This window comes from Salvelinus sp. IW2-2015, linkage group LG33, assembly GCF_002910315.2.
Source record: "Salvelinus sp. IW2-2015 linkage group LG33, ASM291031v2, whole genome shotgun sequence".
Classification (NCBI taxonomy): Eukaryota; Metazoa; Chordata; class Actinopteri; order Salmoniformes; family Salmonidae; genus Salvelinus; species Salvelinus sp. IW2-2015.
The window spans coordinates 27,293,596-27,302,374 of record NC_036872.1 but is presented as its reverse complement, the minus strand read 5'-3'; the positions used below and the strand labels follow the sequence as shown (position 1 = coordinate 27,302,374).

The 8,779-nt window shown below is 46.7% G+C and overlaps 1 long non-coding RNA gene across 1 annotated transcript in view; it reads right to left on the bottom strand.

Moving 5' to 3' along the window:
- The window catches only part of LOC139023525 (uncharacterized), a 15,755-nt gene extending 7,390 nt beyond the window's left edge, over positions 1-8,365 (bottom strand). Inside the window, exon 1 of the long non-coding RNA XR_011474652.1 lies at positions 7,592-8,365. This is a non-coding gene — a long non-coding RNA (uncharacterized lncRNA). The remainder of the gene's footprint in view (positions 1-7,591) is intronic.
- Between the last annotated feature and the right edge of the window lie 414 nt (positions 8,366-8,779).

Below are 8,779 nucleotides of genomic sequence, written 5' to 3'. Positions count from 1 at the left end.
CTATGAGCACTGTCATACAGCACAGAGAAACACTATGAGCACTGTCATACAGCACAGAGAAACACTATGAGCACCTGTCATACAGCACAGAGAAACACGACTCAATATAGCTCTCTCTCTCTCTCTGCAGGGTGGCTCGCTACATTGCGTAGCAGACAATGGTAATGTTAACCCCGGGTGGAGCAGCCGACGACCAGCAACACACCCAGCAGAACAAAGGAAACGTCTACACAGCATAGTACAACGTAGTACAGCACAGTAGGTCACACACACATAGACAACACTCACACACACACACCGGCCGCACCCATGAGACCCTGCTGGGTTGCCGACTGCCACACACCCCCCAAATAATGTGAGCGCCACACACAGACGGAAACACACAGCGAATGTCATTCAGCATAAATTAATTAAAAAGATAGCCCTCTCCCACAGGGAGCGAATGACAAATGTAAGGATTTGAATCCTGGCACACAAATCACGGTTCATCAGTAGATAGACCTCAGCACAGCAGAGGCTGGAACACTGAGAATTTTAATAGGGGACAAACTGAATGTGTTAACTTTACAGGTTGGCCCCCATAAATGCTTCCCAGACAGAGAGAGAGAGAGAGAGAGAGAGAGAGGTAGCGGAAGAGGGAGAGGTAGAGGAGGAAGAGAGAGGATGAAGAGATAAAGAGGTAGAACAGAGGTATCCATCTGCATTTCGGTCTCTCATCCATTATTTCTCAGGCCGCTTTTAAAGAGACGCTTTATTGATTTTGTTGATGTGTAGAAGCAGCAGGTTTGAGAGCTTAGCGGGAGGGGGCGAGCACAAAATAACTAACTCACTCCTCCCGGCTACCAACGGTCTAGGTCTCCTGCCACTATGGGCCTGACCTGGGCTCAGTGCTGGTAAAATATCATCATAATAACACAGTTTGCCTTTCTCTCTCCTTTTTCAGGAAAAAAAGAGACTGCTTAATAGGCACAAAAAATAATCTCCCAGATATACTGTTCCATATGCCACGAGTCAGTGTGTCTTTGTGCTGAGGGAGGGAGGGAGGGAGGGAGGGAGTGAGGGAGAAAAAGAAGGCGGCACAGGAAAGGGTCTATTACAAATACAGGGATTGTGGGAGAAAGAGAAAAGGAGAGAGAAAAGAGAGGAAAGCAGAGGGAGAGAGCTAGGTCGGAGATTAATGGTGGAATTGTTGACTGCTGGTCCAGCCTCATCTAACTCTCTCAGAACCTATGTGCAAGGCTATTCTCCGCCCTCCCTCACTCATTTCTTTTCTGTCGTGCCCTCCCCCACTCCATTTTCTCTTCTTTCTGTCTGCCCTCCCTCACTCCATTTCTCTTCTTATCTGTCTGCCCTTCCCTCCTACCATTCGTCTTTCTTTTCTGTCCTGCCCTCCCTCCACTCCATTTCCTTTCTGTCTGACCTCCTCTCACTGTCCTCGGTCTGTGTCACCTGTTTCTCTCTGTCCATCTCCACTCAACTCCTCCTCTTCTTTCTCACTCCGTCTCTCTTCCTACATATATATATATTGGGGTCTTTGAGTTCATCTCCCCCTCTCTCCCTCCACTTTTCTCCCTCTCTGTCTTTCTCCTCTCTTTCCTCACTCCCTCAATTCCCTCATCCTCTTTCCCTTTGTCTTTCACCCCCCTCCCACCTCCCTCCCTCCAGCCAGTGAGCCAAGATAGGTGCAGCGGCCTGGAAAAGATCACCATGGGGTCTGCAGGGTGCAGGCCAGCCCATGGTCTGAGGTCAGGCTGCTACAGGCTGGGAGGACAAAGGGGGTAAACACATATACACACAAACACATACACACACCCCTGTGGGGTCCCCATCGCCACCAGCGCACGGGCCTGGCCCCAACACCCCTTAACAACAGGCCCCATTATTGGCAAACCTAGGTCTGGCAGTTGGCCCTGCCTGCAGGTTACGCAGCTGGGAAAGGGAGCATTGACATTGGACTGGACTGGCATTTGGGCTGCCAACAGGAGGCCTAGGCTAGGCTATACACACGCACTCGCCAACTCACCACCACCCTGAGAGAAACTGTCTCAGTTCCAGCCATAGTGGCTGAAGCTCAAGCTGGGGTTGGCGGGAACTTGGCGTGGGTCTCTAAAGGTGGGACGCCAGTGATAAGCTGTGGCCCTGTGCTTCCGCCCACTCTCCTCCTCCTCGTTGCTCCAGCTCTCCCCTGAGAAAAAGGCCTACAACTCAACTCAGTTCAGCCTCACTCCTTACCTGGCTAAGCTCCTGCTCCATAACCAAGCCCTGCAGGGCTACTTTTTATTGCTTATTTTTCTGCAACACACAAGTTTGTTGTGTGTGTGTGTCGTGTGTCAGAGAGATGGTGCTGTGTGTGTGTTGTGTGTGTGTGTGTGTGTGTGTGTGTGTGTGTGTGTGTGTGTGGTGTTGTGTGCTGTGTGTGTGTGTGTGTGTGTGTGTGTGGTGTTGTGTGTGTGTGTTTTTAGTGAGTGTGTAATAGGCGTGCTCCTGGCACTTCCTGCTGCTAACGGCTTGGTAGCGCAGTCACACGGGAAGGCAAGGCAACTATATCGGAACAGAACAATGCCCAAAAAGGCTCTAATAAAAACCAACTGCGATGCTGAACTGGGAAAATGGGCTCGTCTCCTGCTGTTCATCGGCATGGACCACAGTCTGCATACACAATGCAGGGCCCAGTCAGGCTAGACACAATACACACACACTCCTACCCCAGCACCACCATGTTTACACGCAGACATGCAGGCACGTACGCACACACACACACACACACAGACACAACAACCACACACACACACACACACAACAACCACACACACACAGGCAAATCTCATAAACTAGGGTACAAAAGATAACCATTACATTGGTGCTCAGTAAACACAATGCACTTTAGAAAGACAGGCTGCTGAAAACATCTGTTCAAGGTGAACAGCAACAGCAGGAGTTCCAACTTCCACCATCTACCACAGAAGAATCTCCTCGCTGAACAACATTCCAGTGAATAATTACTATGTGTGCGTTCCAAATGGCACCCTATTCCCTACATAGGAGTAGTGCACATTATAGGTAATAGGGTGCCATTTGGGACGCAGCCACACAGTACGTAGGCCTAATACAGCCGGAGCTTGTTGGCAAGCCTTTGGCACAAAGGAAATCATTGCCCAACTGTCTCTAATACAACCTAGCTTCCAGCTGCTTCAGGGGAGCACACCAAGCAAATGCTGAGATGAAGCAAATGCTGAGATGAAACAAATGCAATAAATAAAAGGTGACCCCATTTAAGGTTGTTTTAAGAAGCTGTTATGAGAAGGTTTAACACACAAACTACGATAAACCAATAGCATTATGCCAGGCAAGGCTCACACACAAATGCTCATAAAATAACACAAACACCTGCACATGCACATGACCCAACCCACACCCCCCCAACCAACACAGTTTGGGAGCCTTAAAGGGAGGACAGTGAAACAGCAGATGGTCAGTATTGGTCAGCTACTAACAAAGAAGCAGGTCATTGCTCTCTCCACCTCTGCTCTCTCTCCCATAAATAATGTAATGCCTCAGTCAGAATACTGGACTTGTTATGAACTGCGTAGAGAGTGGGAGGGTTTCTCTAAAGCTCAAAAACTCCAACTACAGTGTACGTCCTCTGGGTATTTTGACCAAGAAGACAGACCAAAGCTTCTCATCTTTTGTAGAGCTAGGAGGGTAGAATCAGAACCGGTGCCAGAAACCACCAGCGTGATTTATTCACAGGACCGCTCCTATCCTAACCAGCCCTGAGGCCTACTGTGTAATGGCCTGTAGTTTGTGTGTGTGTGTGCGTGCGTGCGCTTGCGTGCGTGCGTGTGTTTAACTATACTTGTGGGGATATCTGAAGGATAGTAAACAAAGAAAAAATTGACCAACTGGGGACATTTTGTTAGTCCCAACAAGGTCAAATGCTATCTAGGGGGTTTAGGGGTTAAGGTTCAAATTAGTGTTAGAATTAGGTTCAGGGTTAGTTTTAGGGATAGGAACTAGGGTTAGGTTTAGGTTAAAGAACTAGGGTTATGAACTATGGTTAGGTATAGGATTTTGAATGAGACTGAAATGTGTCCCCCCACAAGGTTAGTTATACAAGACAGTGTGCGTGTGCGTGTGCTGCAGAGAGAACCCAGCCACACTTCGCAGTCTGTCGATGAGTGTTTCTTTCTCTGGCCCACAGCTGTGCACACAGAGAAGCCTCCCTCCAGRACACAGGCCTCTGGGAGCACCATCAAAACACAGGCCTATATCAYCCCCCAACCCCTAGCCCTCGCCATGGTGCTCTTAAAATATGACCCCCCCCCCCGCACCCTGCTTCTCTACACATAATGCTCTGTCCAGCCCCAGCCCAAACCCCTTCCGCTTCTCTTAAGGCCAAACACACACATCCAGATGACCCATCTGCTCCTGTTCCACAGACCTCTCAGCTGGCCTGCCTCGCACCATAACAGCTCCAGCCACTGGCATTGACTGCACTATTGTCCTCTCTGACCTGCTACAGAGCTGATACAAGACCATCCCACTCATTACACACCAGGATAAAGAGAGCATAGGGAGGATGGGAGGATGGAGAGAGGATGGAGAGAGGATGGGAGGATGGAGAGAGGATGGAGAGAGGATGGGAGGATGGAGAGAGGATGGGAGGATGGAGAGAGGATGGGAGGATGGGGAGAGGTTGGAGGATGGAGAGACGATGGAGGTGATGGAGAGATTTGCTTTTATATGGGGAGGAATGGAGAGACGATGGGAGGATGCGAAGAAGGTTGGGAGGATAGAGAGAGTGATGGGAGGAAGAGGACGATGGGAGGATGGGAGAGAACGAATGGGTAGGATGGCGAGAGGCTGGGAGGAGGAAAAAGCGCATGGAGCGAGCTGGGAGGATGGAGAGACAATGGGAGGATGGAGAGGATGGAGAGAGGATGGGAGGATGGAGAGGTTGGGAGGATGGAGAGAGGATGGGAGGATGGAGAGAGGATGGGAGGATGGAGACAGGATCAGAGGATGGACAGAGTGGAGGGAAGGATGGTGGAGGAGAGAGACAGGGCCAATATTAGGGGAAAAGGAGACCTGACAGAGAGAGAGGGATAGGAGCGGAATGAAAAGTAAAAGATGGAGAAGGGTCCAATCCTTCCAAAGGAAAGCAATGAAACAGTTTGTGAAGAGAGGGGCTCTTTTTTAATCTCGTCCCCAGATTGCTGTGGCAGCACAGAGGTAAAATCAAACTGTTGCTCACTGAGCTGTGCAGTAAATCTCAATCAAACAGATCAGTACCTGCGAACTGTGAACAAAACATGCTGAAACCAGTCATGCATATATATGGAGGTGTTATGTCACCTCTAGCATCATCAGGGGAGAGTAAAGAGATGTATTTAACCATGTAATTCACATGCATTCACGTGTTTGCATGGCTGCTTGCCACGTGTGGTCCTTCACTACAGTATCGGTTGCATTTAAATGTCACAAGTGGCACAGGGATGACTGAATACGCTGTAGCAGCCAGACACAGGACATCTGTTGGTGCTCCATGTAGACTGCAGTATGTCCCAGCCTCCCAGGCATGATGCAACCACCACTCTGCACCCACGTCTCAGCTAACTCCAGCTTCAGCTTAACCAAACACATGCTAGCTGTGAAAAATGGTGATAAAGAGGGCCAAGCCATTACAAATCCATCTCTCGCTGCTTAACTTAAAGAATGACGGTATCACAGTATTAAAAGCTCTTTATAGGCCAACCCTGAGGCTGCCTGRGAGGCTGAGAGGGGGCTGAGGAGTGGGGGTTCTGGGCCTAGGAGGAGGGGCAGGCAGCAGGATGTGGAGCCCATTGTGTGGTAACAATGAAGAGATCAACCCGGCAGGAGCCAAATCGGACTCTCAATAGACACTTTAACATTTGGGGTGAGGGAGGGAGCTGAGTGTGCCTGCCTCCACCACCGTTTCCCCTGCCTGCCAAATGGACACACACAGGCTCTGGAGAAGTGTTGTAAATAGGCATACACACAAGTATTTTGCTACACTCGCAATAACATCTGCTAACCATGTGAATGTGACCAATAATCTTGATGATCATACACACACACCCTGGAAATGTCAACATCGTTAACAAGATGGGCATTGTAATTTCCATGTTGCAATATATTTCGGTGTGGGGGTGGCGCATGTACGCACACAGACAGAGACTGGTATAATTACATGATAATATCCTTAACATTCCCTATACCTCACTAGGTTTCCCCATTTAACTCTGGTTGTCTTCATTTTCAGGAACTTCAGCTTTCCCTTCCCCAGTCATATTCTTAAATATAATGAACTAAACTGAACCTGCACCAGTCGTTAGGAATACAGTCACCACATATCCCCATGCACAAACCTTGTTGTCCAGCTAGTCAGTTCAACTGTTCTGCTCACACTGGTCTGGCCATGCTGTAGCCTAATTACTGTAATCAGCCAGCTGAAGCTAACACTTACTTCATTATCGTTAAAAAGAAAGCAATACAAAACAAGAGGCCGAAGTAATGTGTTAAGTCACTGTGAACTGGATAATTGTGATAATGCAGGGTTCCCCAACTGGTGGCCCAATGGAGGAATTTGGCCCACTGGTGATTTGATTTTATAGTTGAACACAAAAGACTGTAAAAACACCAGTTCCAAGTGATTACATTTTTAAAAATCTGTTCCAAAATATTCCCACTCATAATAGAGAGATATATGCGATAACACAAATGTAAGGAAGGTTTGAAATTATTATGTTTTAGTCAAATATGATATATTATGGTCTTTTTGCGCTGAATTTGCAGTCTACAAATGATTTGTAATTATGTTCTGGCCCCCTGACCATCCGTCCAAGAACAAATCGTCCCGTGGCCGAATCTAGTCGATGATCCCTGTAATAACCGTTCAAATAAAGTCCTCTCCAAAGGAGCCATAAGGTGACAACAACATAGGCATGTTAAGACACGTGATGGTTATTTCGAATCCAAGCTAATTGCAGTGGCTGTTTTGCAATCCAATTTATTCAAATGGCTATAACAGTTCAGGTCCTCTATGCCCGAATTTGAATAGCATACAGACTCTGTTTTGTTCCAAGAGGACCAATGATATACCTCACTACAAACGCGACACACATCAAATATACAAGTCGAGTGAATATGTAGAGAAAATGGGGAAAACGTCTCTCCAGATGATCTCTAACTGCGTCGAATATACATGGTCTAAATCAGGATTTAAATGTGGTTTTGGAACAACAAACATTTGATTCGCTTCCAACTGCTTCCCAACCGCAGTGCACTATGTTTACAGTGGACTAAACAGAGATAAAGTTTCATCAATACGCAATTAAATTGGTTTAAAATATTGTCCAGTGTGCGTATAACCCGGTATAAGACTAAAGCTTGGGGCAACAGTTGGAGCCCTGCCGACTAAGCCAAAGACAGGATCAGATGTTTTTCTAATTTCCTTCCCCCTATTCGGTTACTTTAAAGAGCCAATATTAGGCKGTCTCACAATGTATCCAACCTACAGGATAACGCTCATATGATTGTAATAATGTTGCAATGATTGCAACAAACTTACCGTAGTATTCGTCCACTTATGCTCCTCTGTTCAGCAGCTGTGGTGATAATAATACAATAGCCTACTCTCCCTGTCAGTTCCCTCCGCGTAAACTAACGACAGATACCGTATCCTTTTCCTTTCCGCTATCTCGGCTTTGTTTTTGGACGATTCAGTTAGTTAACAATTATTCCACATACTAACAAATGTCAGGTGAAGGCGAACCCACATACTAACAAATGTCAGGTGAAGGCTATTCGTTCGCGTTTTTCCTTTAGATTTTTTGCGAAACATCGGTAAAACATGTCATGATGCAGTTAGTTTACATAGCGATACTCGCGCTGCTCCACTCACTCCCTCTGTAACACGAAACCAAGGAGGAAATAATTCGCAAATAAGATTCACTTCCAAAGCATATAAAACCTGGCCTTGGTGCTCTCTCGACGTCTCTCCGACGCAGAACTGCACAACTCTCGATATGTAGAAGTTTCTACAGATGTAAAATAGTCAGCAGAGAGACAGGGATATGGGTTGGTCGTGGCGTTGGCAAGCAGATATTCCAGTGGAATACCAGTGGAGTAGTCTGCCGTTACACTGCAGTGTGCCATACTTCTGCAGTACGTATCACTGTAGGGACCGACCAGGGATGATATAAAGGCATAAACAGGTCCCCATCCATACACACCTTCGGTGCATTGCCCAGACTCCGCTACCCGATAGTCCAAAAAGTCACGTTACAGAAGAATAGCCCTTTTGATGAGTAATGGTAACTTCACGCTATGACATTAGAAGAAGATATGCATAGTCTATGAATATTATACCATTATTGTGATTTGTTGTAGGAAGTGGACTTTGTTGTTAACACAATAGAGGTCTATATGTCTGTCTGATGACGACGAGCAAGGATTAAATATTGTATGACGATATTGCATGATGGAGGGGAAGAAAACAACAGATCTCAAAGAGTAAACATACAAACATGGGATTACGATTGGCAGATTCGGTGGGGCGATTATTAGGTACAGGAAAGAAGCTCGATTTGATAATCCCACATTCCCATGACATTTCATACAAATAGATTCATACAAAAACATATTGTTTGTCTCTTCGTATGGGAATGTGTAAATGCATTTGACATTATATGTACTGTAAACTATGTTGTCACAGTGAGCCAAGCATAATAATAATATGTCAATATAATTGGTTGTT